Source organism: Pinus tabuliformis, chromosome 2_2, assembly GCF_031772625.1.
Source record: "Pinus tabuliformis cultivar Carrire ecotype Pingquan chromosome 2_2, CPIR1, whole genome shotgun sequence".
Lineage (NCBI taxonomy): Eukaryota > Viridiplantae > Streptophyta > Pinopsida > Pinales > Pinaceae > Pinus > Pinus tabuliformis.
The window spans coordinates 505,671,573-505,694,558 of NC_142300.1; positions in this window are offsets into that span (position 1 = coordinate 505,671,573).

Sequence of the window (22,986 nt, forward strand, 5' to 3'; positions counted from 1 at the left end):
GGTCGGAACATGCATCTGATTCGAAGCCTTCAACTCGGCCACCAGCGACTACTTGGTCCGACACTCACTTGTGTTATGAGTGGGGCTCTTGTGGAATTCACATCACTTTCCTGTGTCCTTCTTCGGCTTCGTGGTGTTGTTCTTTTCTTGCGGCTTCGACGGGTTGTCTTGGGTCACCCTGCATTGGCTTTGTCCTTTGGGCTTCGGATTTGCAGATCCAAAGTCTCACTTCTTCTGTTTGAACTTTTGCTCGATTTTGATAGTGTATCAGTATGTTGTGCCAAGTGACGAGATGTTCAAGAACCCCATCTCTTCTTGGATGTATCTATGTAGGCAGCCGCGATATTTGAGTACCAGATGCAGCTCAGAATCTTTGATACCCAACTGTGTGTGAAGGGTATGAAAAATGTTTGTGAACTCCGGCACATCTTGGTCTCGTCCCTACCGTAGTGGGGTCCATTTGATGTATTTGTCCTCATAGCTTCCGACAGGGTAGTACTGCTCCTTGATGGCATCCCGAAAGTCATTCCAAGTGGGTGCAGCTAAAAATGGTGAGCCTATACTTTCATCCTTCTGCTCGCAGTAGGTTTCCCACCAGTCCTTGACGTGGGGGGTTGCTTTGAGAAGAGCGAAAACAATCTTTTCCTGACTTGAAAATTCGTGAACAGAAAAATAACCATCTAGCAGATTTAACCATTTATCTACGACATTTGTGTCTATTTGACCTTCGAAGATGGGGATTTCAAAATTAACTTGTACCTTAAACAATGTGGCATTTCCAAAGTAGTTGTTGGAAGTCGATGCGTCGCCTCTGGGTAGCCGCTGAAGGATCTGCGTAAAGCTATCCATCATCGCATTCCTTTGCCTCTCGAGCGCTTCTTCGAGAAATATTTTGATAGGATCTCCTGCCCCCTCATCTTTCTTCTCATCCGCCATGGGAGGCCTTCAGGATTTGCAAGGCTAGTCTTGCAAAGGTTCGACCAGTTCAAGCCCTAACTCCTTATATCCCGACCTCGTTGGGGACATGCAAAGAAAAATAGAGAAAAAGCAGACCGCTCTAATACCACTGATCCGGATTTAAACAGGAACGCAATAGATTACAGAGATAACCATAAATACAGAGATGAAATAACCATAAACACAGAGATGCAACGTAAATAATGCTTCATTTCATTAATGGAAGATACTGAAATATGCTTACAACCAGAAATGGAAATAAACCAGCTAAGGCGATGGTAGATTATCTCTGAGAAGAGATGTGGCGGCTACATGCCTCTGAACTGTTCTAAAACTATGTTACAATGAGGCTCGAAGGCCTATTTATTGTTGACAAACAATGGAAGACCCTTCACATCCCAAAACCTAACCCTAGAAGATGAAACGCCAAATTGTGGGCCCCGTTTGGGTAAATTGGTACATCAATTTCCTGGGGTCGTAACTTTGGCATACGATCTCCGTTTGATGCATACGATAGCTCGTTAGAAAGATCTATCCGAGTACTACCACTTTGGAAGGCAACATCGGTCCATGGACCGATGTTGCCCCAGATTTCCCAAAAAACGTCGTTTAGGGCTTCAAAACGGCTCTGGAGGTTCAGGGCCTAAAAAACTACTAAAAATAGTAAACTGTGCTACAATTTAGGAAACTGAAAAAGCTGAAAGAGAAAGTTGTGGGGGTCCAAATGGGATAGGTGGGTGGCCACCAACATCCACCTGGATCATCTTTCAATTGAATGGTATGCCAAATGTGGTGATATTAGACCGAGATGTAAATTTTACATCTACTTTTTGGAAGGTTCTTTTTATAGACCTAGGTATGCAAATCCAATTTAGCACCAACAATCATCCACAGAGGGATGGAAAATAGAGCTTGTTAATCAAGTGTTGGAGGATATGTTGTGAATGTATGTGATGCAACAACCAACCAAATGGGAGGAATACCTCCACTTGGTTGAATTTTCTTATAATAATAACTACCATGAATCGTTAAAGATGAGTCCCTATGAGGTATTGTATGGAAGAAGGTGTAGGACTCCTTCCAGATGGCATAACCCAGAAGATAAAATGATTCTAGGACTAGAAACGTTAGCTGAAATGGAGGAAGAGGTGAAGAAAGTTTGATATAACTTAAAAACATCTTAAGATAGACAAAAAGCATACATGGATAATAAATGAAGTTTCAAAGAATACCAAGTTGGGGATCATGTTTATGTTTGGGTAAAGCTTCACAGAGAAGCACCTTGCAGTGGCGAACCTGTGCCAAATTGGCACCCCTCTACTTTGGACATTTCCAAGTTTTGGGAAGGGTAGTACGGTTGCTTATCAACTTTCTCTTCCTCATTAGATAAGAATACATAATGTATTTCATGTATCCTTATTGAAAAAGATATGTGTATGACCCCAAGCATGTTATCAACTGGAAAGAGGTGAAGGTATGTATAGATTTGAGATTGTATGTTACCTCGGCTAAGGTAAGTAACTGATGACCATAATGGCATGTGGCAGGTCGAACAGGAAGGGGAGCTTTTCGTAGAACCCCTGCATAATATCAATCAGAGAGAAAGAACATTGTGGAAGCGAGTTATCACCAACACTCAAGTGTAGTGGAAGCACTTTATCCCAGAGCAAGCTACTTGGGAAGATGAAAGTCTACTAAGACAAGCTTATCCTTCTCTGTTCCATGAGTTGAAATAAACATCAGGGATGGTGTTCTCCTTGGGGGGAATATGTGACATCTTCACAGGAACAGTCAAACTATGTTTTTTTTATTTTCCTTGCTGAGTAAAAAGAGAAACTCGGGAAAACTCCATGACATTCGGGATTGATATTCAAACGACATTTTATATTTATTTGTTATATCTATATATATTGAAATTTCATATATGAGTTGGGGAAGACTGGAAACAAACTCTGACTCAAGGAAGTTAGGAGCAGTTAAACCATTATACTCTTTTTTCCTATAGATAAAAAGAGATCTCAGAGGAAGGTGAAATGTTCAGTTAGTCTGGAAAGGAAATGATGAAAAGAGTAACTAAGGGATGTGTCCAGAGATGGTGAATCCAATGGAAAACCTTGTTACGAAAGGAATCAAAGGTTGAGATACTGGACTGCAATCCTGAGGTTTGCAACCTCATTCAAAAGTAAAACCACTGACCATTGTTGCCTATTGTTGTGGAGCAGAAGCTTGGGTGTAGAAGAGGACGTTATTTCCCTTCTTACGGTTGGGTGGAAAAGGTGTTACCCTATTGAATTCATAGATATTTCTATGAATAGATAACTAATCTGATAATCCATGCTTTGTTTTAAGAGTACTTTATGCATTAGAATTGTAATAAGTAAACTTTGAGTTACGTGTTCTAGTGAATGTAACCTGGAATTACTAAATGAATTTGGTGACAACTGTTGTGTCCAGTAGGGGCCATATTAAGGAAGGGTATCAACCTTGATTAAAAGAATATTGATAGAATAGACAGAAGGGAACTGATAGAGGGTTAGAGGGTAACAAAAAATTATCAAGACTAGAATGGCATGGAAACTTGTAACCCTAACCAGATGGCATCTGGGGTTAGATTTAATAAGAAAATTGATTTACTCTATAAATAAAGAAAAATTTCTTGAACCAGTAGGAGTCGTCAACTCTCAAGACAATGCACTGACTTGTACTAGAGAGGTTAGGGCTAAGATACTGCTAGGGCAGTGTCTCTTTCTAGTACCCTTGATGGTTATGTATAGGCGTGATAGGTAAATTAATAGTAAGTTAAATAGTTAATACCAATAAAATAACAATATCATACAAATCTAACAATTGTACAACACCATAATTCCATTTCCTACATATATTCTTAACTCTATTCAATGACATGTAGAATTTAGGGAAAAGTGCAACGGAAATGGTAATTTTCCAATGGAATGAAAACCCAATTTAAACATATTACCAAAAAAATTGAATCTACAGGAATTGTAAGTAGTTTATTTCAAAAAAAGAGAGACTGAAGCTTAGAATCTAGAATCTTAAAAATTAAGAAAAATAGAGATAGTCTTGTTATACATTTCTTTGCACAATAGAAAGAAAAACCCTCTTCTGCAATAACTGATAAATGCATTTCGAGCCAGGAGCTCTTTCAGAGTTCTTTAACAACAGTTTAATCCAGACCAAATAAAGAACCTAGATCAAAATTCCATATAACTTAAGCTGTGTGCCTCTGAAATAGCACCTATGTAGGATATCAAAGGTTGGGAGCTAAATTCCAAGAACCCCACTTAGCCTACCCTACACAGTACCAAATACAAGGGAAAGATGTAAGTCTAGTGCCGTATAGAGGGAATTGTTCTAGAGTAGCTCTAACAAATTAACTAGAGGAGAGCTTACTGGATTCTAGGGGTTTCCTTCCCCTACAACCCTAGTGTTTCTCTACCATCAATTAGGTCTATTGACACTATCTGCTAGAGGAGGGCGACCTGTTGGAGAGTAAATGCCTGTAGTGAAAATGAAAATAGGAAAACATTAAATAAAACAAGAGATACCTTAGCAGCAACAAATGTTGACATTGAGTATGAGGTCACAAAAAAAATTACCTCTGCAAAGCAAGCTTGTTGAGTTGCATCCAGACACAGAGAGGACGACATAACTAGAACTCTTGCAGACGCGAATGAGGAAAGTATGCAACAACCAACTTCATGGAAACACTAAGTTGCATTACAACCTTGACGTGTTTGGTAGAGTAACTACACCAAGAACCAGTGAAACAACTCACCCCATGGATCAATGGATTGCTGAGTCACAGAGCGTTAGCTAGGAGCGAACGAGTGGCGAATGGAAAGACTGAGACTCTAGGGTAATGTTTCCTGAACCCTAACCAACCACAAATGAATCTCCACCGTCGGATCAAGTCTTGGAGGATCCATGGTTGCGAAACCTCAAACTATCCATGGAAGTGCGAAACAACTATGAACCACAACTGCCTCTAGAATCATCAAAAGTTATGTCTATGGTGGGGTTAAGTATGAAGGGTTCAATAGGTTAATTAGCCGATATTTAGAGTTTTCATCCCGAAACATCAAACTAAGAATATAAACCAAACATGTATCGAATTAATATAAAACCACCATGTCATATCATTTGTACATGCACTATTATGGTGAGAAGGATTAATATGACATACGGGATAGAAGTAAATAAGTCACTATGTATATAAGTGTTGTTTTGTTTTTTTTTATCCATAGATTAATTACTTAATCATGCCTTGATCATGTTAGTTATATATATATATATATATATATATATATATATATATATATAATTTTTCTTACTCAATAATATTTGAAAATCGATTAGTTGTAAAGACAGAGAGCCCAAAAACGTATAAGTTGAATATTTTATCTAAATTTTATTTTAACTATTAATTATTAATTATTATTCTTGATATTTTATTTTATAATTTTAATTTAGTTTTATTTTTATTTTATGTAATTTATCTCTTTCATATTCGGCTAGTAAACTTTCTTGACAATAAAAATTAGATTTATATATATTTATTTAGTTATAATTGGTAAAAATATTTATTTAGTGAATATTTTATTCATAGTTATAAAAGACCTAAAAACAAAAAACAAAATATTTCACACTAAATTAAACTACTAATATATTTTATACTAGTGGATATAATGTGCTACTAGCAAGGGGAGAGATCAAATTTCTTTTTAGTCTAAAGAGGTTAATATTTGATCTTTCTAGCCACTTGGTAGATTCCGAATTAAGACGGACCTAGGATGTATTAATTTCTCCCTTTAAATAGGCCACATTCCACATGAATTGCATGGATCAATACCATGAGTCATTTTTATGTATTTTTTATTTTATTTTATATGACTATTTTTATTTTCTTACTTTTATCTATATTTATTAGTTTATTTTGATGAAGTTAAAATGTTTAAATTACATTACATTAATCTTTTCATTTATTTTTTTTAATTGATTTAGTCAAACATTAAATATTATATTACAACATTTGTATTGTATTATACTGAATTACCTGTTATTATAGGGCTAGATCTCAAGTGTAAATGTTTAGCATTTAACATAAACATTTAACTTTTTTATGTCCATTAAATTAAAAATAAAAATAAAACATTAAATGTAATAAAAAAATGTTAAAAGTAATAAATGAAATGTTAAAAGTAATATAGAGTCTCTAAATGTTTAAATGTTGGCTCGATTCATAATAAAAAATTAAATTTAAAGTAACTTTGTTACATTTGGATATTGTTATTAACTTGTGAGTAGGGTTTGTTTCCATATGGTGGGCCAATACCATGGCTTATCAATACCATATTCCCAAAAACCATAACTTCTTTCAGAATCAAAATATTTTATAAATATTTTAGTTTAATTTAATTTAATTTTATGATATATTTTTAATTAAATCTAATAAACAATCTATCCTCATGACTACTAAAATGATTCCCATGGGAATCAAATCAAGGTTTCAATAAAATAAAAATGAGAACACTTTTATATATAAAGATGTGAAATATATATAATATAAATAATAACGAGCATAGATTCATCAAGCTATGATAACAAACAAATTTACTAACAATAATAGAGGAAAGATAGTGCATGATTGTTTTAAGTTTTACATTATTGTATTATATTTAACATGGTTGATCCAAAACATAGGTTTAATATTTTATAACCAATTGAGTTTTTAGAATTTAGATACTTTCTTAAACAAAATTTAAGAGAGAAAGGAGGTGGGGGAGGTGAAGAGGGAGGGAGGGAGGGAGAGAAGGATATAGTTAGAAAGGGGGAGGGGAAAGAGAGGGAGAGAGTAATGGTAGTAGAGAGAGAGGGAGGTGGGAGAGAGAAGAAGGAAGACAAAGAGGATGGGAGAGAGAGGAGAGAGAGAAAGAGATGGAGTTTGAGGGTGAGAGAGATGGAGGAATGAACAATTAAATAGAGAGATATAGGTGGAGAGAGAGAGAGGGAGTGACAAGATATATATGGGGAGAGACTGAGGGAGAGAAGAGGGAAGAGAGAGAAGGGGAGAGGAGAGAGATAGGGGAGAAGGGGAAGAGCAAGAGAGGGAGGTGGGTAGTAATAGAGTTAGAGGGAAGAGAGAGAAAGAGTGATGAGGGAGAGACAAAGGGGGGTGAGAGATAATGATAGAGAGAGGAAGGAGGAGAGACATGACTCAATAGAGAGAAGGAGAGGGAGAAATGGGGAGAGAGATGGAGTTGTAGGGGGCAAGAGAGGGAGGGAAGAAGAAAGACAACGGGAGAAAGGTAGAGAGAGAGAGAGAGAGAGAGGGAGAGAGAGGGAGTGTTAAGGGAGAGAGGAGAGCATGAGGGAAGAGGGAGAGAAGAGAGAGAGAGGGAGAGAAGGGAATGAGAGAGTGAGAGAGAAAGGTGTGTGTGTGTGTGTGTGTGAGAGAGAGAGAGAGAGTGTGTGTATGTTTGGGGTGAGATGGAGAGTGGGAATAATAAAGACACATAGATAAAAATATAGATACTATATAGTAATAGATAACAAACCTAGATCAATCTTAAAGGCGGATCTACCAAAGGTGGAGAGTGATCAAATATCTTGAGATGCAAATCTTTCCTCAAGTTTTGAACTAAAACGCTTGAGAAATCCAGAATTAAAACGAATCTAAATTGGTTTTATATACATTCAGTCTTAATATGTACTCTCTCTCTATATTATAAAAAATAAATAACTTTTAAAAGTGGTAAAAAAATTCAAAATTTAAATATTCTCGTCCACAAAATAAAATTATATAATTTTCGTCCACAAAATAAAATTATATAATTTTGATTAAAAAAATCCATGTTCCATTATCATAAAGCTCATCATATATTATAGTTATACATATTTTATGATGACAAAAATTATTATATATAACTTATGTTATTGTAGACTACATTCACCAATGTGTGGTTTCTTTATATATAAAAAAATTCGAGCATAAACATTAAAATATGGAAAAACAAATTTGACTTTTTCCACAAGAAAAAATTATATATATATATCATTGTTTTTTGAAAAAATATACTATAAATTAAAAGATTGCCTTAGAAAATAGGTTATATATTTTTTATAATAGAATTATTATATATATATATATATGTTTATAATTAATTAATTTTCTGAAAAAAAATATTGATATAAATAAATTTAATACAAATTAAAATATGAGTAAAAAAAAAAAAAAAAATGAATTATTAAAAATAATTTTATACTTAATTTATAAAATATAACATATTTAAATGATAAGTTTATAGTTGGTTTGGTTTTTTTTAGAGAATATCTCAATTTCCTTATCCATATTTAACATATGGATCTTAATTCAATTATAAATTTATATGATATTTGTGAATGAATTTAGTGAAATATATTTTTGTAATGTGAAATTAAGTTTCATGATTGGTATCAGAACCCGTATTTATCTGGACATTGGTCCCTCCCAAGTCGAGGGAAATAAGAAAGTATAGTATTGTGCGTGAAGTTATTTATTTTTTCAAATCTGTGATTATGTGTGGCTCAAGCGACTAAAGTGTGTGGTGTTGTGACCCCAACATTGTCGAGCTCGTAGTGGAAGTGTGCCTCTCTCAAAATCAACCTCCATTTTGGAATCTACATTGGATTGGTGTTGGCATTGGAATTTCCCCACGTATCCATATGAACCAGTGGAGGAGAGTCTTGCATGCTGACTAAGACTAATGCTGCTACACCATTGAAAATTGAGTTGCAAGTTTTGCAGAGATGTCCTATCGAGAGGTTCTCGTGAGATACAAAGACTGGAAATTTATGTTCTTATTCCTGCTCCAGCCAAAGATCCTATAAAATGTTCCTGCTAAAACTCTTGCAGCGAAAGCCATGAAGGTTGAGGGAGATCCGGTGAAAACATCAGATGTAGAGGAAGAGGCTTATGTTGTTGAGGAAAGAACCCAATAGTTGGGTTCTTCGTTGACGGAGGAGAGAAACTTTGTGTCCATTTTGAAGGAATCAACTTCCATGCTAATCATGGAGCTGATATTTGCACAATGAGCTTCGAAAAATCTTGATTCATTTGTTTCTCGATCTCTTCATTAATCCTTTGAAAATGCATATCCTCCATTCGTTAAAAAAAGAGGCTGAATCATTATATTTGAAGGCTGTGAGATTCGACACAGAAACGATAGGAAAGCCTTCCCTGGATTTGAGATAGCGATAACATTACAGTAAAGCTTGCAGCCAATATGGAGTAGGACATTTCTATTTGTGAAAGATGGCTTTCGTAACCACAAGATTGGTATTCTCTCTCTATTGCACGTAAAGCTTGCAACGACCTACACGAATGGGTTATTCGTGATAGCTTTTTTTAGGAATGCATTCATATAGACGAGGATATTTGTGTTTGCCTAATAGACAATGAGTATTTTGATATAATGGCTATTGGTTTTGTTTTCGTAGGCTTTGTTTCTTTCTGGTTTGTTTTCTCAATTCTAATTAAGTTTTTTTTTAATGGAGAACGAACTATATTGAACATAGTAACGTAATTTAAATTGGTGGTTCTCTCTATACACAATGACACAAGAACATATCATTGATTTTTTATGATAACTTTATGTTATAAATTTGATGGGTCATGCCATGCCAATAACAATAGCTACATGTTATCCTTATATGTTTTTAAGTGTGTGTGAGAGAGATATGTCAAGTTGTATGATCAAATTATGAACACATTCAGTACCCAGACAATTATTAGATACAACGAGCTATGTCATCTAACAAATGAGAATTTTTCCATAGGAAGGTTTAGTTACTTGTCTATTTTTTTTTTTAAACTACAACAAGCTATATAAGTTGGCAAAATAAAGTGTCAATATTGTTGATCATGGAAATTCATCAACAATGGTCAGGGACAGTTGTAACTTCAATGAGTCAAGTGTGAAGCCCAAATATTATGGTGGAAAGAGCGTCATCCATGAGATTTCAGAGTCAATAGAAGTGCTAGTGATGACCATATAATATAGATGTGACATATATGTGAACTTTAATTTATTCATTTTTATGATGTTAATTTTCACATGTAAGAATTAAGGGAGGGACTTGAGCCAGAGGAGATCAACCACTATGTTAGAGAGTGTCCTCACAAGAAGAACCCTACAAGGGATGATTATAATAACAACAAATATTTCAAAAGCAATAGCAATAAAAGGCACAATGGGTATAACAACAAAGGAAGGAGGAATGCTCCCGCTTCTCGAGAAGGAAATAGTCAACCTCCCAAGAGGACATGAAATGTCAGATATGATGAAAGTAATGTTGTAGGAAAACAATATTAGTTTTAATTGCAAGAAATATTTATGAGAATATCACATCAAAATTCTTTTGTCGACATGTTTTGAACCATCTAGCAAGTTCATCATCATGACGAGATGGAAAATCAAGCCATGGCATCAGATTGAATAGGGATAAGGATGTAGAGAATTAATATTTGAATGTTAGAATATAACAATTGGTTTTAACTATAAATTATAAAAATATTTTAACATAGTGAAAGTAATTGTTAGAATATGACTATTAATCAAGAATTTGAAAATTTATTTATTTTTTATATATTAAATTAAACTTCAAAATAAAATAAAATATATAAAATTAAGTAGATTAATATTTGGTCATACTTAAATAATACATTAAGGTCAAAATAGGGTAAATAACGATAAAATAAATAGGTAAATATTTAATTTTGAATAAATAAATAAATATTTTATTTATTTATTTGTTTCTTTATTCAAGCTTTTGAATAAAAATAGATATATTTGGACTAAATAAATATATAATTAAGATAGAAATAAATATTGGTTTTGATTAAATAAATATTTCATTTAGTTTTGATTAAGAAGATGAATAAATATTTTATTTAGTCTTTGACTAATAAATGTAAAGAAATTAAAGGACTAATAAAATAAATATACTAAAGAAAAAATATATATCCAAAAAAAAAGCAAGATTAAAGGAAAAGGCAAACAATAGAAAGGAAAAGGAAAGGTGGTCACAAGAATAAGAAGATCGTAGAGGGGAATACTACTAATAACTAAAGGTAACTAGGAGAAAAATTCAAAAATTATAGTTATAAAAATTCTAAAACAAATAAAATTAATAAGAAATGACCAAAACAAAAAATGAATAAATTTAAAGAAAAAAATAGAATATATAAAAATACTAGAAATCGATAAATAAAAGGAAGTAAAAATATATAATAAATATAAAAATTCCTAAATAAAAAGAAACATCAAGAGGAAAGGGTTGAGACCCAACACCAAATAATATTCTAGCCATCGTCTCTCTCTAGATTTCTTAGCCTCTTTTCAATCTCTATGGCCTCCCTAAACTTTCAGTGATGTAAATGATCAATCTTAGCAATGAATTGGGCTTCTTCAATACATATGTGGTGTTTCATATTTTCCGCATGTTTTGCCAAAGATTAGGAGCAGGTTATTGCATGTTTGATGTTTGTTGCATGCTCCTGAATTCTTTGTTTAATTGAGCGGTCAATTTCACCAATGTAAGGGGTCTCATAGGAACATGGGATTACATAGACACCCTTCATATTCTTCAGGTCCATCGAATATTTTACAAATATTAAGGAGTTTTGAATGGTATTTAGGGGCCCAAATTTTGATGGAACATTATGTTTCCTAAGGATCCTAGCAATCCTCTCTGTGGTTCCTTGGGTAAAAGGAATATGAACACTTGATCTCCAATCCTTGGGGTCCTTTTTAATCATAGGACGTTTTATAGCTTTAAGGAAAGCTCTAAGACCTTGGTCTCTACTATATCCATTATTATTGAAAGCACTAAGGAGATGAGTCTTTTCTTTAGAGATTTGGTATTCTTTAGAAATACTTAGGGAATGAGTAGCCAGGGTGTTGAGAACACCCAACTTTTGAGGAGGGAAATGATGGGATTTAGCATGAAGATACTGTTGGGTGTGATTTTTCTTCCAAAATACTTGGTGGAAGAAATAGAGATCATCCATTTTTGAAATAAGAACATCAAGGAAAGGAAAGATATCACCGACTTCAGACTCCATAGTAAACTTTATGGAGCTAGATTGATTGTTGAGATGTTGGAAAAAGAGATCCAACTTTTCTCGTCTATGAGGCCAAATAGTGTAGGTGTCATCTACAAATATCTTCCATAAATTTGGTTTCAATTGAGATGAGGACAAAGCCTTACATTCAAATTCTTCCGTAAATAGAATATCTAGAACAGGGGAGATGGGGGAACACATGACAACACCATAAGATTAGTTTTATCTTATTTATGTTCTATCTATTGTCTCTCCTTTGAATTCTTTGTATCATTGGTTAATTGATTGTGGAGCCTTAAGGCACTTCACTAGATACAAGGAGGCCCTCTAAAACTTAGTTGAGAAGAAAACTAATCTAAATATTATACTTGGAGATAATTCCAACTACCCTGCAAAAGGGATAGGAATCATCACCCTTCACTTGAAACATGGTCAAACCATACATCTACAAGGAGTGTTGTATGTGATGATTTGAAGAAGAACTTGATATATATTTATGCAATTGAATACAAAGGCTTCAAGGTATAATTTATTGATGGAAATGTATGTATTTGGCATTGAAACAATAAAGATGCATTTCCTCTTGGATTTAGGGTTGATGGTCTCTATCAAGTTGGTGGAATTCCTTTGGGAGCTTTGGCAATTGATACTTCTCTTCAATGTGAATTAGGGCATCGAAGCTTTGCCCACTTACATTACAAAGCCTTACTTGGGGTAAGGCAGATCATGACAAGGAAGCTTGACTTTCATATGAACCATGAATGAGTCTGTCAAGGTTGTGTAGTTGTGGAACATACAAAGGGAACATTCCCTTCTAGTGAAAGCAAGGCAACTGATACTTTTCAATTGGTCCATTATGATCTATCTGGTGCCTTTCCTGTAACCTCATTAGGAGGACACACATATTATGCAATTTTTGTGGATGACTTCTCATGCAAAACATGGATCTGTTTCTTCAAGAGGAAGGATAAAGTGTTCAAATGATTCCATTCTTTCAAACCTATAGTGGAAAATCAAATCAGGAAGAAGATAAAGATGTTGAGGACTAGCAATGAAACCAAATATCAATCCATTGAATTCAATGATTTTCATAGAGAGGATGGCATTAAGAGGGAGACAACTATTTCATACACTCCAAAGAAGAATGGTGTTGCTGAAAGAAGGAATCGAAAAATCATGGAATCCACCCATGTCGTGATCTATGGTCAAGGTCTACCAAACTTCTTGTTGGGAGAAGCTTCCTACACTATTGTATATGTTCAAAATAGAAGCCCTCATCAAGATTTGGATTTCAAGACACTTGAGAGAGTCTTAACTGATAAGAAACCTGATGATTCTCATTTTAGACTCCTTTGGTTGTCTTATGTATTTTCATTTTCTTAAGGAGAAAAGGAATAAGTTGGAAACTTCCATGAAGACAGGTATATTCATTAGCTACAGTGAAAATTCAAAGGTATATAGAGTATATGTACGTGGTCAAAGAGATGTGGGTGTAAGCCAAGTTGTTATCTTTGATGAAGACACTAACCTCAAGAAATACAGAGATCTCCCCATCTCAAGAAAGGATGATGATGATGCTAACAAAAAATAAGAACCTTCAGTGGATGAACCTATGCCTGATGTTGATGGCCTAATGGATCCTCTTGATCCACCTCTTGTTGATTCCTCTACATTAAGAAAAATACCATTATGCCTCAAAGATACTCTTGAAGATGGTGAAAGGAATGCTATTCCAAGAGGGACACTTCATTAAAGTAAGAAGCCTAATAGATATCAAGGCTACTTAGCCACCATGAGTACCATTATTCAAGATGAAACTTGCATGTTCAGAGAAGTCATAAAGTAGAAAGTATGGAAAGATGGCACGATGACTGAGGAATATGAATCGATCATCATAAATGATGTCTGGGATGTGGTGCCTATACTCAAGGACAAATATGTGGTCAATTATAAATGGATCTACAAGATAAAACATGGAGCTGATGGAAGTGCTGAAAAGTATAAGGTTGGGTTCGTAGATCGTGGATTCTATCAAAAGAAAGGAGTAGACTATGACAAAATATTTGCACTCGTTTCTTGATACACTATTATCCAATCTATAATTTCTCTCGCTGCAAGTCAAGGGTGGAGATTACATCAAATGGACATCAATACTTCCTTCTTGCATGGCTCACTTAAGGAGGAAGTCTATTTGGAGGAACCATAGGGGTTCAAAGTACAAGATCGAAGGTCTCATGTGTGCAGATTGAAGAAAGCCTCTATGGGTTCAAGAAAGCCCCTAGGGCTTGGTATGAGAGAAATGATATCTATCTTACGAAGCTTAGATTTACAAGGATTTATGTAGATCCAAACCTATACTTCAAGGTTGAAAAGGAAACACCTCTTATTTTGGTCCTTTATGTTGATGATGTCTTTCTCACTAGTGAAGACCCTCTCATTTATTACTACAAGAGGGAGTTGACTTCCAAATTCGAGATGAAGGACAAGGGAATGATAGATTACCTCCTAGGCCTCGAGGTCTAGAAAAATCGAGGGGAGATTTTCATTTCTCAAGAAAATAAATTGTGAAGTTGTTAGAAAGATGTGGGATGGTGGAATGCAAGTTTGTGTCTACTCTAATGGAACTCAACTTCAACAAGCTTTGTTGAAGTGTTGTTGGTCCTGAGTTGGGAAATCCTTCTAAATATAGATAACTTGTGGGGGGTTCGATCTCCTTGGTAAAATCCTGTATGGACATATGTTTCATTGTAAATACCTTCAGTCAATTAATGGTTAAACCTCATCACATAAATTGGGTTGTTGCAAAGAATATCTTATGATATCTTCATGACACTATCAACTATGGACTGAGATACATTGTCATGAATTTGAGGCTTCACGGATATTATAATGTTGAATAGGTTGGCAGTGTGGTGGATAGAAAGAGAACATCATGATGTTGCTTCTCTTTGGGGTCTGCTTTAGTTTCTTGGATGAGAACGAACTGAAAATGAGTTTCTTTAAGCACGATCGAGGCTGGAAATATTGTAGCTACTATGGCCTATTATGATGTTTTTTGGTTGAGGAATCCCTTTAGTGATATATATGAGCACATGATGGATATCATTGTTATTTATTGTGACAATCATAGTGGCATTCGTCTTTCAAAGAATACAGTTCCAAAACCGCTCCGAGCATATTGATATTGGGTATTGCTTTATCTAGGATATCATACAATGGGGAGAAATCATGCTCCATCACATCAGGATGGAAGAACAGGCTGTAGAAATCCTCATGAATCCATTGGGGAAGGTCAACTTCATAGCCTTCCGAAATAGACTTGGAGTCATGGAAGGACTCTTCAATGAAGATCCCACTTGAGTTGGACATTAAGCTCAAGGAGCTCCTGGGGGCCTGAGGTACTTCTTGAAGCTATGTGAGACGATAGGGTGAGTGGTTCACCTTCCCCCTATAGGAACGTTGTGTAGAAGGTGAGTGTTCCACCTTCCCCTATGTAACCCATGGCCATATATGTGAGCATAGGGTGAGTGGTTCACCTTTCCCTATAATTGATAATATATGCATGGGATGAGTGGTTCACCTTGCCCTATGGAATATGAACACGATGAGTGGTTCACCTTCTCTTGTGGATGCCCCAACATACATCCTACCCTTGTAGTTTGGGACTCTTGGAAAGTACCTCTCATATCTCCAGTGAGTTGGGAAAAGATGATAGGGACCATAGCACTACGGATGTATGCATCTTGTACTATTGAACTGCTTATAACTAGGATGCATTATGTTCAACAACTTGATCACTCGAGATCAAGTCTGATTCAGATTTTAACCCTTAATATGTGGAATTACCTTTGTAAGTGGAGAGTGGTAAGGTCTTGTGACTCACTCTAAATTGATTATTCTTATTATCTATATCAATATTCAACAGATATGCGATGTGATACAGATATATTACATGATGATCAAGATGGCATGATGATGGATGGATTGGCTAGTGGAATTCTCCCTAGTTGAGATGGTGTGTTAAAATGTGCAAGTAGAGCCAAATTCCACTTTGGACAAATCATTTGAAGAACGTTATTATTGAATTGAGTTTCTCTTTTCGAGGGGATTAAAGTTTACTTAAGAGTCTTTGAAATCAGAGAAGGAGATATATATGTTTAAAGAGAAACCCACACATGTGCATTTGATCAAGGTTAACTTGTGGTCAACTTGAACAAATTGATCCTCCTTCAACTCATATAAATAGAAGAGACCTTCATCCTCATTTGACACATTCAACACACAACATGTTATTCTCTCTCCTACATTAATTAGGTCGTACAAATTTCAAGGAGACCTTTCTTCTTCGCTAGTTCGAGATTTTTGGAGTTATCTTTGACTGTTTGGGTTGACTTTTAGATGTAGAATAATTTGACTTTGTTTAACCAATTTTCCCTCTATTTGACTTTATTTGATGATGAAAAGTTTGATTTTGGAGGGATGAATTGCTGGGCAAAAAAACTCACGAAATCTGTGCAGCTTGACCAACACTAATGTCATGGTTGACTATTGTTTTGACCATAGAAAATTGCAACAAAATTTCTCTCTTTTGACTGTTTTGACTCGAATTTTAAGGATGGTTTTCAGCTAACTTTGACTAGTAAGGAAGGCCAAATTTTACAAAGGTTTACCGAGCTCCAAGTGGGTTATTTCACTGCTGCATTGACCACACTTTACTACTAGTTAGGGCTATTTGACTGTTGTTGACTGGAAGCAGAATTGCAGATTTGACTAGCCTATTTTGGATAGTGTTATTGGATCACCAAATCGGAAATTCAATTTTGACTTTGACTTTGTATTATTGTAATCTCTCTCTATTGAATATTTGATATTTATAATAAGAAGAATTGGTCAAGGGTTTTCACCATCTTGTGGTTTTTCCTTAGCTTGAGTCAAATTCTTGTGTTCTCTTGTCTTGTCTTGTCTTATGCAATTTATTGTTTATCTTATACCTAGAATCATTGTCAATGTGAATTAATGGTTTATGTGATTTCTATTGAAAATTAGGTATTAATAGGCTAATAAAAAGACATTGAAATAATTGTTGAAAATATAAAACATACAATTGTTATCTAAAATTAACACTAAGCCAATCATTGGCTTGGTGCATGTCATTGTTATCCATACATGGTAACACATAGATTATAAACATGTGCAATAAATCATCTTCACCATGACTTAATTCCCTGAGTTCCATTACGCTCTTTACTCAGTTATAGTCAATCCTAGCAAGTCATGTGTCTACTAATTTCTTGCCAAAGTTGAGGTGACAAAAATTTAGACACTGCATCTTACACGTTAAATATGAGGGCTATACAATTCAAATTTCAAATCGAAAATGAGAGTGAGAATTTTTGACACTGATATTTTGAATTTAAGAGAGTGAATTTGGCTGGTTTAAAACTTTGAATATAAGCAAAGTGAATTTGATCGATGTGTGACTAGCAATATGTTGGGAGGATCCAATATGTTGGGAGGATCGATGCATCAACTACCTTTCAAATGACTAAAATTTTGAATTTGAAAGGGAGTGAATTTGGATGGTTTGAAAGTTTGAATTTAAGTAGAGTGAATTTGGAGGATGTGTGAGTACATACTAGTTTTTATAGGATCCATAAGCGAACAACAAAGTTATTAATCAAATGAGAATTATTAAGTTATCAACATCTTTTAATAATGATATTAAAATAAAATATCATCACTCTAAAAAACCTTAAAATTCCAATGACAGACATGAGATTAAAGATAAAATATAAAAAGTCTTAAAATTCCAATGATTTTTAAGCATAGTATTAAAATAAAATATCATAAGCATGGTATTAAAATAAAATATCATGTCTCTAAAAAGCCTTAAAATTCCAAGGATGACATTAAATATAAAATATCACCTCTATTTGAAAATCCAACAATTTCAGCCATGGGTGTAATATTATTTTAAAAAATTATTACCATTTAATTTATAGTAATTTATATTTTTTATAAATTTATCATATTAATAACAATTTATTAAATTTAATGTCATTTTTATAAAATGTATTGAAGTCACTCTATAGCAAACATTCTATTAGGATGAATCAACAACTTTACAAAACAAATGAATTTATATGTGATATTGGAGTTTTGATACTCTCTGCATGAAAACATTTGGTTATTTGGAAATTTGTGTCAATATTTTATTTTTAAATCATTTTAAGATTTTGAAATTTGGAAATTGGTTTTCAAAAACTCTATAAAAAATCAAACATAAGAAACAAAATTAAGTTATTAAACCTTTAAAAAAAAAAATTTTAAAAACATAATTTAAGAAAATAATTTAAAAAAACATTAAAATAAAATTAAAAGACATAAAAAAAACCACAATAAAGAAATTAAAAAAAACACATTAAAAAAATAAAAAAATTTAAAACCATTAAAAGTATAAAAAACATTAAAAAAATAAATTGAAAAAATAGACCCATAAAATAAAAAAAATAAAAAAAACCTATTTAAATTTATTTAAAAAAATAAAAATAATAATTAAAAACATTGAAAAAAAAAACAAACAAAAACATCAAAACTATTTTTCCCTTAAATAACAAAAAAAATATTAAAAGTAAAATTAAAATGTATTAAATAATAATTAAAAAACAAACAATATTAAAAATATTAAAAAAAAAAAAAACAAAATAATCCTATTTTATTAAAAAAAAAATTAAAATCAAAATAAAAAAAATAAAAAAATAAAAACAAAATTTAAAATATTAAATTAAAAAAAAATTAAGAAAAAAATGAAATTGCCAGCCGGAGGCCACCTGGGCGTGGAGGTTGATTCCGGGAATGTTGAAATGCATCTTTCGCACTGAGCCGAATTTCAAGGTTCTATCGTTGGTGGAGCTGATGGATGAAGGTGAAGTGAAAATATGTGCACTTCCTTCACTATAGTGTTCAGGTCGCGAATGTCATCATCCACCGAGAAACAATGTCGCTGCTGTCCCAAAAATAACGATAGACCGTATTGTTATCACAGCAATAATTATAATCCCAGCTGCTCTTATAGTTCGGGAGAGAGATGTAGCCCGTGGCTATAGCAATTGAAGCACTGAAGATTTAAGAATAGCGTGGACAGTGTAGAATCTGATGTATATATTTTACTCACACAGCAAAATATTAAATTGGTTTTATTTAATTTCACTTTTTAATGAGTAATTTAGACACAGGTCAAGTTGCACAATCTGTTAAGTTTATTTCTGTGGTCGTTGTTCAATAGATTGGTTGAAGAAAAGAACAGAGAAAGATTAGAGATTAGAGTAACTACATTTTCTAATTGGACATAGTTAATATATATTTCACAAATAATTTTTTAGTATTAGGAAACTATAGTAATAAATTATTGTACTTTAAAATATTTTTAGTGTTATAAAACTAATTATTGTATTTTTTTAAAAACAATTAAATTAAAATCCACTTCCAAATTATTATAAAAGATTTATATATAACAAGAAACATCCAAATTTACATTAAATTTAAAATTATACTCTTAAATTTACATAAAACTTATAATTACATACACGAAAAACAAATAGTTATCAAATTTCCACTGAACAGAGCAGTGGAAATGTGAAATTCTAAACCCAAATTTCCACTTAACAGACAAGTGGAAATTTGAAATTCCAGGCTGGGACTTGCTGCAAATTCTAAGCCATTATTCTAATAAATTAACGTTTACAATCTATGCACAGCAACACTGGCCTAGCTTCAGAGCGTTACAAACTCCATTATTGGCCTGGCATGAAAGAGTTACAAACTCTATAAAACAAACAGACAGACAAACGGCAAACGCTGCATTTTCTGAGATTATGTAATAGATAGGTTATCTCGTGTTTAAACTTTAGAATGAGTAAAATCGTGGTAGAGAAATCATCGTGTAGGTCAATAAATACTAAATTTGCGTCTAATTATTAACGTGAAGAACCAAAATTAAATTAAATAGTCTCCAACCGCATAAAATGAAATCGTCATAGCGTGTTTTGTTAATTTATATTTCTTAAATAAAATATAGTTGTCATATTAAAAAATTTAACTTAATAATTACATATTATATTTACTGGGCACCCTTCCTTAAGCAAGCATCAATCCTGAAAGATCGCAAAGAATTTAAAAAAATAATAATAAATAACTTCATCATTTATAATTTAATATATAAAATTTTGTTACATCTAAAATCCTAATTTATTACTTTTTAACTGAAACTAAGAAACTATAGGCTGGAAATATGGTGTCAAAAACGAGAACAAAAGACAACGAAACCTCTTTCACGAAAAACGAATGAAAAAAAAACGTAGAGACGAAAATTTAGTTCAAAGAGAAATGAAACTTTCTAAAAATATTCTAATATAGGAATTACGTATAAATGCCAACAAAAACAAATTTATAAGAAACAAATGCCAACTACAATAAATATAGAAAACAAATTTACCACACACAGTATGGTTTACATCAATAGAGAAATGGCAATGCCTTGCAATGGCCAAAAAACATCTTACAATGGATTCATCGTCTCATCGTCACTTTAAATAGGCTTCATAACGTGAAAATACTGTAGAAAAACCATGGATATCTAAAACCTAGAGTTTATAAACAACTAACAATAAAATAACTCAGTTAACTAGCCTGGTCAAACCTAATACGTTACCTAATACGTTAATCAGAGGAACCTCGAAAGCTTTAGAGAAATTATAACAACATTTTTGGGTAAAAATCATATAAAAGATTTTCTCATCGAGGTATTTCGAACGAGCTAATGTGGTTCAACCTCTTGACAAGATGAGCAACCAGATCCACGCATTGAGATAAATAGATGTAGAGAGCTGCTAATTAGCCGTTAGTGGGTAAGCTAGTTTGACTAAAGACAGAAATTAAAAAATGTTATCACCAAAAAAATAAGAAAATCTAATTAAAGAATTTAAAAATAATTTTCATAAAATAATATTATAATATGTTCATAAAATAATTAATTAAACATTTTTATAACCTCTTATGAACATTATTATATATAATATTCTTAAAAACATTATTATATATAATATTCTAAAAATATTAATATTAAGATTAAATCTTATTCATATCCCCAAATTAAAATTATATATAATATTCTAAAAATATTAATATTAAGATTAAACCTTATTCATATCCCCAAATTAAAAAATAATTTTAAAGAGTGATAAACCAATCAATATGTGGATTAACCAATAATAATATCATAAAAATATAAAAGATATTAAAAAGAAATAATATTGAATATTAGTAATAATATTCATTAGTTAAAAAAATTGTAAATAAATAAATAAATAAAATATATAGGAAGAAAGTAGGAATCCAGCATCTGCTCATACTCTAGCGATCAAATTAATACATCTCTTTTCAATTTCTAAGGCCTCCCTAAATTTAGGATGATGAAAATGGTCAATCAAAATAGGTTGAGGTGGGAGTATCACCAACCTACTTCGTAACACTAAACAACCAACAATAAATTGATTGAATCACCTAGCCTAGTGAAAACCAACAATAAAGTGACTCAATCACCTATGCGACTCAAACCTAATACGTAACAAGAGGAACCTAACCTAAAGCTTTAGAGAAAGTAGGATGAGGTGAGAGTATCACCAACCTAGATCCATCTTAACTCATATACCATGCGCGAAGGATCAAATCGTTTTGCATCCCAAGAGATTTGATCCCTCACATGATAGATCTCGAGTTAAGATGGATCTAGGTTGGTTTAGCTCCCCAACTTTAAGTAGGCTATGTTCTATATGAATACCATGGGTAATACCATGGCTTTTCATACATGTTACCATGGGTAATTTGACCAAGTCAAGTTTAACTTAACAAACTAACAAAGAATAAATAAAAAACATAATAACATAGAATTTTTATTTTAATATAGGGTTATTTTTATTTTTATTTCAAATATAATCTAACTACCCAAAAAATGATTATAAAAATAAAAACCTAGAATTTTTAATTTAACATAAGGCTATTTTTTATTTTATTTTATTTTGACCAAGTCAAAATGTTTACAAGACTGGACATTACAACATCTCTTGCATATTTGACTCTAGAGCCCCTCTCAACCCAAAAATAAGTGGACCCTACTTATACACTTAATTCTCTAAAGCCCCTCTCAACCCAAAAATAAGTGGACCCTACTTATACACTTAACTCTCTAGAGCCCTTCTCAACCCAAAAAGAAGTGGACCCTAATTATCCACTTAAACCAAAGTTAAATTTTCCCACTTAATTGTGTATTTTTCATTGTTGCAAGAGGTACTCTGTAGCCTAGTATGGTAGAGATGTTGTAACGTTCAAAAAATTATAAAAATTATAAGAAATAATAATTATAACTATCAATAAAAAAAATTTAAATTAGTCAAATTACATGAAACTAAAACTAACAATAAAATAAAATAAAAAACATAAAACGAATAACTATAATTAATAATTAAATCGTTGTAGATCAATCTTATAGTTGGATCTACCGAGAGCCTTTATCAATAATTATAATTAAATCATCACACATCAATCTTAAGGTTGGATCTATCAAGAGCTAAGAGAACTCAAATCTCTTTTCCGAGAAAGATCAAATATTTTGAGATGCAAACATCTTTTATAATGAAAAGAGATTTGATTAGTCTCGGCCTTCAGTAGATCCCAAGTAAATATAGATCTAAGCTTGTATTTGCTTTTATATAATACTTTTTATTAATATTTTAGTTTTGTATACCAATATTTAAAGTGAGCCTAATGATTTAGAACATATTTTTCTATTTTAAATATTTTTACTTTAAATAAAAAAAAGATAGAATCTCTATTCCATTCTAAACTCTAGT